The 12,959-nt window shown below is 41.3% G+C and overlaps 1 protein-coding gene and 1 long non-coding RNA gene across 16 annotated transcripts in view; one reads left to right on the forward strand and one right to left on the reverse strand.

Moving 5' to 3' along the window:
- Nucleotides 1–7,188, reverse strand: part of LOC145519838 (uncharacterized) — a 120,872-nt gene extending 113,684 nt beyond the window's left edge. Inside the window, exon 1 of the long non-coding RNA XR_014063954.1 lies at nucleotides 7,117–7,188. This is a non-coding gene — a long non-coding RNA (uncharacterized LOC145519838). The remainder of the gene's footprint in view (nucleotides 1–7,116) is intronic.
- FHIT (fragile histidine triad diadenosine triphosphatase) overlaps nucleotides 1–12,959 on the forward strand; it is a 1,651,033-nt gene that overhangs the window by 156,179 nt on the left and 1,481,895 nt on the right. For 14 of the 15 annotated variants that reach the window (XR_014063952.1, XM_081524680.1, XM_081524682.1 and 11 more), the window contains exon 1: nucleotides 7,310–7,435. The exons of the other annotated variant lie outside the window; for it this stretch is intronic. The gene's annotated coding sequence lies outside the window, so the exon portion shown is untranslated. Of the gene's footprint in view, nucleotides 1–7,309; nucleotides 7,436–12,959 lie in introns of those variants that run through there. 15 annotated transcript variants of the gene reach the window in all.

A 12,959-nucleotide genomic window follows, 5' to 3' on the forward strand; every position in this document is an offset into this window, starting at 1 on the left:
AGATCATTCCATATATACCACCTGGCAAATATATTTATGAAATAGCTCAACATTTTCCCTGAAGACCTTACCATGGTCTACAGTGTGGCTTCTTGTGACCTTTGACCTCATCTCTCATGACTTTTCCTCTCATTCATTTTCCTCCAGCCACATGGGCCTCCCTGCTGTTCTTCCACCCTGTCAAGCTTCTTCCCATTTAAGGTCTTTACACTAATTCCTCTGCCTGGAACATTTTTCCATAGATTCTCTCCTGGTTGGCTTCCTCACTTTACTGAGATGTTTGTTCAAGTGACTCCTCTTCAATGGGGCCTTCCTGACCACCCTATCCAAGTGAAGGCCCTCCATCATTTAGTCCCTCACACTGCTTATTTTTCATAGCATTTACAAAAATCAAAATTTATGACATATCATCAATTTTTTTTACTAGTGTATGGTCTATCTTTTCCACTAGAAGTTCCATACGAGTAGGAAATGTTTTTTATGACTTATTTACTGCTGTATCCCTAGTACTTAGAACAATGCCTGATATACAGTAGGTGCTCAATAAGTATTTATCAAATTCAATTTTTCTTTTGCCTCCAAGTCTAGAAATTTATTTAATAGTTACAAAGCTCTCAGTTGCTCTTCAGTTCAGTTCAGTCGCTCAGTCGTGTCCGACTCTTTGTGACCCCATGAATCGCAGCACGACAGGCCTCCCTGTCCATCACCAACTCCCGGAGTTTACCCAAACTCATGTCCATCGAGTCAGTGATGCCATCCAACCATCTCACCCTCTGTCGTCCCTTTCTCCTCCTGCCCCCAATCCTTCCCAGCATTAGGGTCTTTTCCAATGAGTCAACTCTTTGCATGAGGTGGCCAAAGTATTGGAGTTTCAGCTTCAACATCAGTCCTTCCAATGAACACCCAGGACAGATCTCCTTTAGGATGGACTGGTTGGATCTCCTTGTAGTCCAAGGGACTCTCAAGAGTCTTCTCCAACACCACAGTTCAAAAGCATCAATTCTTCAGTGCTCAGCTTTCTTCACCGTCCAACTCTCACATCCATACATGACCACTAGAAAAGCCATAGCCTTGACTAGACAGACCTTTGTTGGCAAAGTAATGTGTCTGCTTTTCAATATGCTATCTAGGTTGGTTATAACCTTCCTTCCAAGGAGTAAGTGTCTTTTAATTTCATGGCTGCAATCACCATCAGCAGTGATTTTGGAGCCCAAAGGCAAATTAAAAAGGATGCCTATCTAACTCCCATAAGCTGACCCTTGGGACACTTCCAGCCTCTTTCCCCATTGTCCTAACTCCATTCTAGTTTTGGGTCTGGTGAATCTACTCTGTCTGAGCTCTGGCACTTGGCATATGCTACCTTTGCTTCTGCCTAGCACCCCCTTTCTCCACTGTATGTAGCAGGATTGATTCATTCTGGTATTGACTTCTATTGTATCACATTGCTATGCTCACCTATTTATGTGTTTATGGCCTCCAATGAAGTATAACACCAGGGACTGCGTCTGATTATCTGGTGATTCCTGTCCCCTTGCACAGTGACTGGCCCAGAGGAACCCTCAATCCATGAAAAAGTAAGCTGAATTGAAGTTGTATTCTATTCTGAAGTAAATTCTCTACTAAGGAAAGATACTTTTTAATTTTTAAGAAATGCTTGCAGTGGATTTTATCCTCTAGAATGAAGAAATGCCTTTAAAGCTGCAGTGAAACCAGGGGAATATGTTTAGAGGCATAATTTCTTGAAGGAGAGTGATGAAAAATCATAGCTTATCTCTGAGCCACCCTAGTGAGATCACAGCTTGGACACTGAGCTTAGTTTTATGCACCTTATGTTCTAGGTAACTGGAAGATGATTGCAAAGGATGGCAGTAAGAAAGATTAAATGTGATTATTTATGAGGCATAGTTAAAAGGAGACAGCATGCATATGTTCACTAACTATAGGGAATAGACTACTCTCTAAATATCTGATGAACAAATCTACCCAAGGAATGTATCTAACACAGAACAATAAATTGATAAATACGATGAGAGAATTAAAAAAAAAAGATAGGGGAAAATTTTAGAATTTTCAGGTGGCTTTTAGTAACAATCAGAATTCTCCAGAAGCAGTCAAAAAGCTGAGTGATTATGAGGTGAGAAATTTGTGAAGGAGGCAGGAACATCTGAGTACAGCTGAGTTTCCCAACCTTTTTGTACTCTTATTACAAAAACAATGCATCATTTTTCTTTATTCCAATACTATATTTTCCTATTAGATATGATTTTTTTTCCAGTTAAAAAAATACCCCGAAGATTCTTATCCAAAAGTCTGCATTGTAACTGTAATATATGGCTGAGATGAATTACGTAGAGGGTTCAACACTTTGACCTCTAGGCCTTTCCAGTTTTGAAATTCTGTTTTCATGGTAAAGATTTCTTTGTAGGTCCTGTGAGCTGTTGGGAGTGTTTGACTAAAGCAGAACCGTGTGTGACGACCAGGGTTTTTACACATCAGGATGGTCCGAAGCTTTGTGATAATGAGAGGCTATTGCTGGGTTACTTTTGCCACTTCTCTTTATGGCTTAGCTGAATGCAATGAGTGGTTTTGAGTTGGCCAAAAAGTTTGCTGGGGTTTTTCATAAGCTCTTATGAAAAACCCAAACGAACTTTTTGGCCAACCCAATACAATGTTGGGCCCTTCTAGTACTGTTTGCTTTGGTAGCAATAATATAGTCATTCTTTTATACATATTTATTGATTGCTTACCACTGAATAAGACAAAAACAAAGTTCTTGCCTTCAAAGGCTCACATTCTATTTGGAGGTGACAGATGATAAACAGAAAGACAAATAAATAGGGCTTGCTATGAAGAAGTGCTATTATGGCACAACCCACAGAAAGTTTTCATAAAACTGTCCTCTACATTTCTCCAAAGAACACATACAAAAGGCCAACAGACACATGAATAGGTGCTCAACATCATTAGTCATTAGGGAAATGCAAATCACAATCGCAGTGAGGTATCACCTCATACCTTTTAGAATGGCCATCAACAGAAAGACAAGAGGTAACAAATGCTGGCAAGGATGTGATGAGAGAACCCTTGTGCACTGTTGGTGGGACTGTAAACTGGTATAGCCATATGGAAAACAGTATGGAGGATCAGCAAAAAATTAAAAATTGAATTACCATATGATCCAGCAATTCTACTTCTGGGAATATATCCAAAGGAAATGAAACACTAACTCAAAAAGATATATGCATTCCCATGTTCATAGCAGCATTATTTACAATAGGCAAGACAAGGAAACAATCTATGTGTTCATCAATGGAGACACGGATAAAGAAGTTTTTATATACATATGCATGTGTATATATGGATATACATACAATGGAATATTATTCAATCATTAAAAAAACAAGAAAACACTATTTGTGACAACATGGATGGGCCTTGAGGGTAGTATGCTAAGTGAGATAAGTCAGACAGAGAAAGGCAAAATTCCATTATCTCAGTTATATGTGGAATCTAAAAACAAACAAACAATAAAACCCCACACCAAACTCATACTAAAGATCAAATTTGTAGCTACTACAGGTAGGGGTTTGGGAGAGGGGGAACTGGAGGAAGATATTCAAAAGGTACAAACTTTCAGTTACAAGATAAATTAGTACTAGAGTTGTAATGTAGAACATGACTACCGCTAATGCTACTGTGTAACACATAGCAAAGTTAAGAAAGTAAAACAAAGAATCCTCATCACAATGATAATTTTTTTCCTCTTTTCTTTCTTTTATTTTTATTATATCTATATGAGAAGATGAATGTTAGCTGAACATATTGTGGTAATCATTTCACAGTAAGTGTAAGTCAAACCATTATGCTATAAACCTTAAATTTATATGGTGATGTCTGTCAAATATATTTCAATAAAACTGGAAAAAACTGTCTTTTAGGGCTAATGACACAGCCTATGCACTTAATGCTAATTCCTTAAAAATCTTGAGTCTTTTTTAATATCATAAAGTAAACAATGCATTGTCTCCAGCAACATTTCTTTTTCCCTTTTCTTGATCTCCTTCCTCCCCTGTCTACTAAAACCTAGTCCCTCTAAAGCCTCTCTTGAAGTCCGCAAAGTTTTCCCAGTGTAAAAGAGGTTTTTGCTGTAGTTTTTGTCTGTCTTAGTGAGGGTTTAGAAAGTATTGTCTATTTTAATTGCTCACATGATGAGGTTTGCAAGGTGATAGGCTGCTTGTTTTTTGGGGGGCAGGGTCCATTTGTTTGGTTGTTTTTATATGTATTTATTTAATTTTGAATTACTCTTATTCTGCTAGTCTCAGGGACAAAAGCTTGTGGTGAACCAAAGCCACCTGTAGCAGAAACTACCGGTGCCCCATCAGTATGTGGCAGCACCTGCATCTCTGGCTTCCTCAGGCCACTGAGCAAATTTGCCCTTTTTGTACAGCCCCTAATTATTGACTGGTGGGAGATGGCATTTAAACAACCTAGTAACTCAGTTCTTTTGTCCCTTTTGTGGGACAGCTCAGTCTAAGGCATGGGTTATACATTGTTTCCCGGAGTTCCCCTGGAAGATTAAGCTCTGATCACCTTGAGCAGTAGCATGCTTGATAGCACACCTTATTGTCTGTCTTCCCTTCCCCATTTCACCTTTCTATTCTCACTGGTGTTTCCTACAATTACTTCCTAAATAAACTACTTGTACTTGAATACCTCTCTTAGGGTATATTTGTCAGAGAACACAAACTAAGATGCCATCTCTAGGTGATTATTAACGAAGTTACAGATCAAACTGTCATCACCTCACTGTCTTGGCACTTGGATGTCCTGGTTCCAAGGCAAGTGCCATACCTAAGGCTTTTTGTGAGTGTACTGCTGAAGGTCATCATCCACAGCTGAACATGTATATGTTCATACTAGGTTTCTTGACAATGGTTTAATAATCATTACATATCACTGTTTAGATCCAAAGTCTGTTCATGATATTTGCATTTGATTGCTAAGTAGAAGATGCAATGATTAAAGGATACTTCCTCAGAAGAGTCTAGCTGTTGAGCTTTCCAGTTGCATATGGTTCAGTGATTTCTTCCAGGTTTAGTCTGGCTGCTGACATTTGTGTTGAAATGTCTCATGCCAATCAGCCTCAGAAAAGCTGGGACTGCTGAGCAGAGCCTGTGCTCATAAAAGCTACAAAGAACTGTCATATTACAGGAAACAATCCCAAATTAACATAAGATTAGGTTAGGAAGCCTGAACAGGGGTTTTAATTCCTATGCATGAAATTAGTCTGTACACATATTGATCACATTCTTGCTGTTTATCTGTAATTGTTTTCAATTTCATATAGTTTTCCCACAATTCTCTATTATTTTATGTGGCCACAGTGTCTGTGATACTCTGTAAACTGACCATAATCCACTGTGACAGTCTCTGAGTCAAGCTTCCTAAGACATCAGTATTTCACACCAGGACATTTTGTAGGACACCTCGCTATTCTCTGTGGGGTTCAAACATCAGAAAGGATGAGAGATCTAAGACCTGGTGTAATCACCTGCATATAATGAAGCAGGCCACAGAAAAAACTGGGAAAAAAAAAAAAGTAGAAAAGAAATGGTGTCAGGGAAAGTAGGGACATGTCTAAGTGTTTGTCCAACTGTAACTGCTCTTTGTTTCTCCCTTTTAAATGTAAAAGATGACTGGCAAAAATCTCTTTTTCCTAGGTAGTAGGACTGGGAAGAAAGGGAAGGAGGCAATATTAAAGAAGAGGTCTCTATAAAAAGCAGCATGGTATAGAGTCTGAAGGCCAGGATCCTAGTCCCTGTTTATGAGCTGAATGACTGTGTGAAAACTATTTAGCTGTTCTGCAAGTTTCAACTGCATTTATTATGAAGTCAAGTTTGTTTCTCATCCTTCACTAGACCAGGAGCATCTAAAGGTTAGGAACTGAGAATGATTCATTTTCTCCAGTACCTACATGGCACTGGACACGGAATACACAGAAAAGATTGATTCTGAATTTAAACAGAGAAAGCACAAGGGCCCCACGATGGTCACAGACACATTTAATTTATCTGTACCAAAGCAAGCGAGAATAGAGAATAATTCAATTCCTCAAAATATATTAACTGAGTGTGGACTATTGTGTGTAATATATATAGTATGGGTGTTTATATATAATATATAAAATGATTATAATACAAATTTTACAGTATATAAATAATACATAAATTTATATTAAATTTTATATAAATTTAATACATATAAAATGTTACACTATATGTATTACTGATACTGTATTTATACTTCCAGGTGCTAGAAACAGTGCAATGATCAGAAAAAAGCGCCAAATCTAAAGCAGATCTTTAATTCTAGGGGCTTGAGTGAGTGAAAATCGCTCAATCCTGTCCAATTCTTTGCGACCCCTTGGACTATACAGTCCATGGAATTCTCTAGGCCAGAATACTGGAGTGGGCAGCCTTTCCCTTCTCTAGGGGATCTTCCCAACCCAGGGATCGCACCCCGGTCTCCCCCATTGCAGGCGCGTTCTTTACTAGCTGAGCCACAAGGGAAGCCCAAGAATACTGGAGTGGGTAGCCTATTCCTTCTCCAGCGGATCTTCCCGCACAGGAATAGAACCGAAGTCTCCTGCATTGCAGGCAGATTCTTTACCAACTGAGCTATCAGGGAAGCCCTCATTCTAAGAGACAAGATGATAAAAAAGATAAATTATATACAATGCTTGGTTAAGGGCAAGAACTAAGGAGAAAAATAACATACAAAAAGAAGAAAGGAACGGACAAGGGGGTCTGTGGTACAATTTTAGTTAAGATATCAGGGAAGGCAAAGTTCACTCATAAACTGGATTAAAGTAAGGCCTGCGGGCCGCGTTCTGAGAGAAACAAAAGAAAAGGCTTTAGGAATCAGAAAGATCCGGAATGAGACGGGGAAGTGAAAGGAAATTCAGACAGGAATAGTGAGGGGAGTAAGTTGAACGCATTTGGCAGGAAAGAAGGAAACAAACATGTAGCACAGCCTAAACAATGATGTTACTTTGTACATTTGGTAAAAAAAAAACTGTGTGAACTATGACGAAACTCTTAATGAGGAGATTCTCACCTCAGCTTCTCTTCAGAGAGAGACAGTGTTCCCGGCCCCTAAACAGGGATTTTGTTACTATAGCTTCTGATTGGCCCAGGGTAGGCGCGTGCTCTGCGCCTATTGGCTACCCGGACGGGTAGCCATCTTAGGTCCCTTCCATACTGCACTGGCATCTGGGAGTTGTAGTCCCTGCTCTGTTCTGTCCAGTCGCGGGACTTTTTGCCCTCTGCTCCCGGGAACCTCAGGCAGCCACCCCCGTGGGCACAAGCCCAGGCGCTGTTCCTGCCCCGCGCTCCCTCCCTCTGCCTTTACTTCTCAGCTGCCAAGATCTTGGAAGGTAGGGGCTGTGGGCAAGCCCAAGTCGAACAGCGTTTCTGTGGCGCAGGTCCGGGTTTCCACACGCGTCTGGTCATTACTCCGGCGGCCCAGTGGGGCGGAGTCTAACTGGGTCTTCGCAGCTAGTTGGGACGTGGTGGGGGTCTGTCCGGAAGACCTTCCCACGTCACCGAGGCTTTACATGGCTTATTCCTGAGCACTCGCCCTAATCCTAACCTGCCCCTCTTCTGCTGCATTTTATAAGTGGGTAAACTGAGGCATGGGGTCACGCCAGCGGTTCCAGGGAGGCCCCAGCTCCCGGTCCTGGTGGTGTAGTTGGCACTGGTCACTTTAGATGGTTTTCAGTTTCATTGTTAAGTAGCAGGACCTTCTGCAGCAACAGATAACGATCAGTGTTAAAACACTCAGCTCTCGGTTCCCGCGGTGGAGGGGGATGGTTTGAACACGTGTCCAGAAGAGCCGAGCAGGGTACAGGGAAGGCAACGTTTTGGGACACAATTTTACATTTAGTATTTAAGAAACACAAAAAAATAATTCATTATAGGAGGAGAAAAATCAGTACTTTGTTGGACTTCCTTACATCTTTTTATGTCTTAATGTTTTTATATGAAAACATGTGGGGATTTTAAAGGTGTTCATGTAGGAAAAAAAAGGTCGGTCAGTGAAACTGGAGCTGGATTTGCAGCCTCCTCTCTAGGATCAAATTCTGCCTTTGCTGTATGACCAGCCACTCACAGTGCACACCTAGGAAAAAAGAGCTCAACGCTCTCTGCCCAAGTGGCCTAAGGAGATGCCAGGAGTTGAAATGTAAGTGAGGTCTTGCCTGTGAAAGCTTGCCCCTTGCAAACTTACAGCTTTATTACTGTGGGTCTCTGAAAAACGTGCTGGGAACCAGCACAAAATACGGCCAGAGGTTGTTTTAGAAAGGCTCTGAAACTTGCCGGGTCCCAGACTACAGAGTGGCCCCGACCCGCATCTGTTAAGGTAGTGTATTTGAACTCTCCACTTTCTGGCTCCATCTTCTCGCCGGCGGCCCGGACCACGGAGGCTTCTGGGAGTTGCAGTCCCTCTTCTTGCTTCCCGGAGGGCTGGTACTCCACCTCCCAGCCTGCCATTTGGCTTGGTGAAGTGTCTCCTGGTATATGAAGTTTCACTTAAGCTGTTGCGTGGGGCAGCTCCTTGACTCGGAACTACAACTTCCACGTGGCGCTGCGTTTTTGGCTGCCAATCTTGCGTCCACCTGCTAGAGCCACTAGAGCCGAGTCTATTGAGATAGGTTTAGTAAAAATGTGTTTTTGTTGTTGATTGTTTACGTTCTTCCAAGTACTAAGTATAGGATTGTATACGCTATAGGAGATTATTGTATAGGTAGGGATTATGCATGTTTGCGAACAGTGACTACTGTATCTCACATTTGTAGATGAGTAAAAAAACTTGCGAAGATGAATTGTCTGCGGTCACACATCTAGTAATAACATGTAATATCTGTCTTATAAATAGACATTACTTTTAGTTATTATAGTTTAATCTCAAGAGCTATATGAGAGTAACAGCCATTTTCATGTGCATTTTCCATGTTGGAAATCTAAGGCTAGGAAAATTAAGCAACGTGGCGAAGTTAACTCATCTAGTGAATCAGTTCAGTTCAGTTCAGTCGCTCTGTCGTGTCCGACTCTGCGACCCCATGGGACCCATGGACTGCAGCGTGCCAGGCCTCCCAGTCCATCACCAGTTTCCCGAACTTGCTCAAACTCGTGCGCATTGAGTCGGTAATGCCATCCAACCATGTTATCCTCTGTCCTCCCCTTCTCTTGCTAGTGAATAGAAGTGAATAGAGGTACCAACATTGTAACCCTGTCTTCTTGACAGTCTCTGCTTAGAAAAACGTACAGGAAGCCCATCCTTTCAGAGTATGGAATTTGGAATCTTTCCATTATACCATGTTGTCTCCGTATTTAGACACTAAATGGTATTGCTTCATTTAAATCTGAGGCAAAAATCTTAGAACAGTTCCTGTCATATAGTACACATTTGACAAATGTTAGCTATAAATAGTTTTATAATACCTTTATTTTAGAGAACAGGTAACTGGCCCAGGTGGTAAAGCAGTTTGCCAGAGGTCACACAGTTGGTTTGTGTCAGACATGAGACTAGACCCAAACGTCTTGTTTCCAAGTACTGGGTTATTTTAATTCTACCAACAGTCAACTAGCAGAAACACCAGATGTGAAGCTGTTTAGATAACGGTTTCTCTCCTAATTTGTTCTTTTAGGCCGCAGACCAGTACCAATTGTTGTAAAGTCTTGTTTATTATTATTGGTAAGGTTGTAATAGTTCATTAATTCAATAAACGTTTTTTGAGTATTTTTATATGCTCATCTTTCTTTAGATATAGGGCCTCATGGATGAAAAGTAGCTAAGGGGTTAGGGCTAGAATGACCTTATAAACTAATTAACTTTTTCATTTTAAAAATTAGGGAAGTAAAAAAAAAAATGAGGGGAGTGAGGTACATCATGTTGCACAGTCCTCATCTCATGCCTTTGTCAGAAATATTCTGTTTCTGTAAGAAGACAGGGTTCTGGAGGCCTCATAGTCCTGTAGTAGAAGTAGTAGGGGTAGTAGTGTGGTGGTGTTAGTCATTCAGTCATGTCCGACTCTCTGTGACCCCATGGACTGTAGCCCGCCAGACTCCTCTGTCCATGGGATTCTCGAGGAAGAATACTGGAGTAGATTGCCATTTCCTTCTCCAGGGGATCTTCCCAACCCAGGGATCAAACCTGGGTCTCCTGCATTGCAGGCAGATTCTTTGCTGTCTGTGCTATGAGGGAAGTCCCCATAGTACTGTATGATATGATGTAACCTTTTAGGCTTGTGCTTTCTTTTACTTAGTACCCTTGCCCTTGCCTTATTCCTATAATTTTTGGTGGCATGCTTTAGGAAATGTTTCTGTGTCCCTGTCTTTTTATATACATGCAGCAGCTTCAGGATGTTCCTTTTGTATTTTGGGAATTTAGTCTTGTTTTGGCTATTACTCTTTTCTCTTTTGTCCTTTGAGACATGATAACAAAATCTGACATTGTGTTTGCATTCACATACATTTGACATCTAATCCTTTAATACAGGTTATCATAAATGAACACATGAGTTGTTTGAATTATACAAAACTTTTGTTTTAGAAGACACATTGGTCCTTTCAGTTATGTATTCACAGATAATAAAGTAGGTGACTCTCACCTCTCATGTGTGAAAGATGGTTTCTGCATGATTAGATAATAAAGCAGCAGTTTTAGAGACTTCCCTGGTGGTCCAGTGGCAGAAACTCTGTGCTCCCAAAGCAGGGGGCCCGGGTTGGTCCCCTGGTCAGGGGACTAGATCCTGCATGCCACAACTGAGAACGAAGACCCCACATGCCACAACGAAGACCATGCATAGCCAAATATTAATAAATACGTATAAAAATTAAAGCAGCAGTTTTTTTAAATTACGGGTAAACATTCCTGAGACAGTCACTATGGGACATGTTCTGCTCATCACCCCTGTCCCACCAACTCTCTTCTAAATGACAGGCTGATCAATCATCTTCCAGCATACTGCTTGACCACTGGTAGACACTGAAAAAGTATTGGTGGAATTGCATTCATGAGCACCTTTGAGCTCTGTTCCAACATTTCCCCCTGTATCTCAGTTTTCTCTTTTAATGTTGAAATGCAGCTTTGAAATATAAGCTGTAGCAGGTTGCTTTCAATGTCTACATTGCAGAGAAAAAAATCAGCCTTTGAGGTCATCCTCTGAGGGACTGTTTCTTTGGGAATGTCCAGGTCTGTGACTTCTAAGATGAGAAAGTGATTCGAATAGCAAAACACAGAGATGCACTAGAGAGTGGTAGTCTGAGACCTGTGATTCAAATCCTAGCCTTGCCTCTTGAGCATGCTACTAAACCTTCGGTTTCCTCTTCTGTAAAATAGGGATAATAAGCACTTGTACCTTATAAAGTGATGATAAAGATTAAATAAGATAGTGTGTTTAAAGCTTTGAGCATATTTTCAAGCACTCAATAGATGAATAGATCTTATTTTTTTATTATTAATGTCAAGTTGTTTATGAAAATATATTTACTCAAGATTTAAACTAGAGGTAGATACCTATTTTATAAAAGTATCTTGTCATTTGTTTTCTTAGAGTAGCAAGCTTGGCCATCACATATAAAATATGAAGTTAGGGCTTCCCTGGTGGTCTAGTGGTTGAGAATCTGCCTGTCAATGCAGGGCTCACAGGTTTGATTCCTGGTTGTTGAGGTTCCCACATGCCACGGAGCAACTAAGCCCCGTGTGCCACAACTACTGAGCTAGTGCTCTGGAGCCCAGGAGCCACAGTTACTGAGCCCCTGTGCTGCAACCACAGAAGCCCATGCGCCTACAGCCTGTGTTCTACAACAAGAGAAGCTGCTGCAGTGAGAAACCCATGCATTGCAACAGAGTAGACTCCGCCTAGCCCCAACTAGAGAAAGCCTGCACTCAGCGACAAAGACCCGGTAGAACCAAAAATAAATAAATCTTTAGAAAAAAAGTGTAGTTAACTGCAACTCTTGATAACCCATCTTGTCAGCCCAGTGAAACTCTCTTGCGTAGGCAGATAGTGAAGCTTTTGGCTCTGCATTGCCTGCTGAGAGGTGCCTGATCTCTGGTTTCATCTATATATGAAATCTTGGGTTGAAAAGCAGCTGACTGTCAGTGGGGCCTTGTGTCCACTTCTAGAAAGGACTGGGCCTATCTCAGGAGCCTCAGAGTTAAAGTGAAGCAGTTGTCATCTAGCTGATGAGTAATCCCGGGGCAATGGGCATGTGGACATGGCAGTGCTTCTTTCTAAAGCTGACAACTTCAATAGTCACGAGGTTACTGACAGAAAAGGGGTTTGCTCTTTTTCTTTTTGGCCAGGCAGCATGTGGGATCTTAGTTCCCCCACTAGGCATTGAACTGACAACCCCTGCAGTGGAAACGCAGAGATTTAACCACTGGACCACCAGGGAAGTCCCAGAAAAGCGGTGATGTAGGGGACAGGAAAGGAGAAACAGAATGAGGATCATAGGGGACTTCCCTGGTGGTTCAGTGACTAAGATTCCACACTGTCAATGCAAGGGGCCTGGCTTTAATCCCTGGTCAGGGAATTAGATCCTGCATGCCACAACTAAGAGTCCTGTATGCTGCAAATAAAGATCCTACGTGCTGTAACTAAGACCCAGCGCAGCCAATTAAATAAATATTAAAGCACCAACAACAAAATGAAGATCATAGCAAGAGCAAAGAGAAGATGAATGAAGGAAACAGTCGAGGCCCTCAGTCGAGTTATCTTAATGTAATTACTGAGCACATTTATCTTGCTTCTAGTTCTGTGCCAGGCACTGCACTGCTATGCATTGGAAATACAGCCTTGAATGCTACTGATACAGAGGTGATCCTGGTTGTATATCCTAAGCAGTGAAGAACTTGAAGGAGAGAAAGAAGGAGGATAGAGTGTGTTGGGATTT

The sequence above is a fragment of the Giraffa tippelskirchi genome, chromosome 9 (assembly GCF_054371585.1).
Source record: "Giraffa tippelskirchi isolate mGirTip1 chromosome 9, T2T-mGirTip1v1.2.pri, whole genome shotgun sequence".
NCBI lineage: Eukaryota > Metazoa > Chordata > Mammalia > Artiodactyla > Giraffidae > Giraffa > Giraffa tippelskirchi.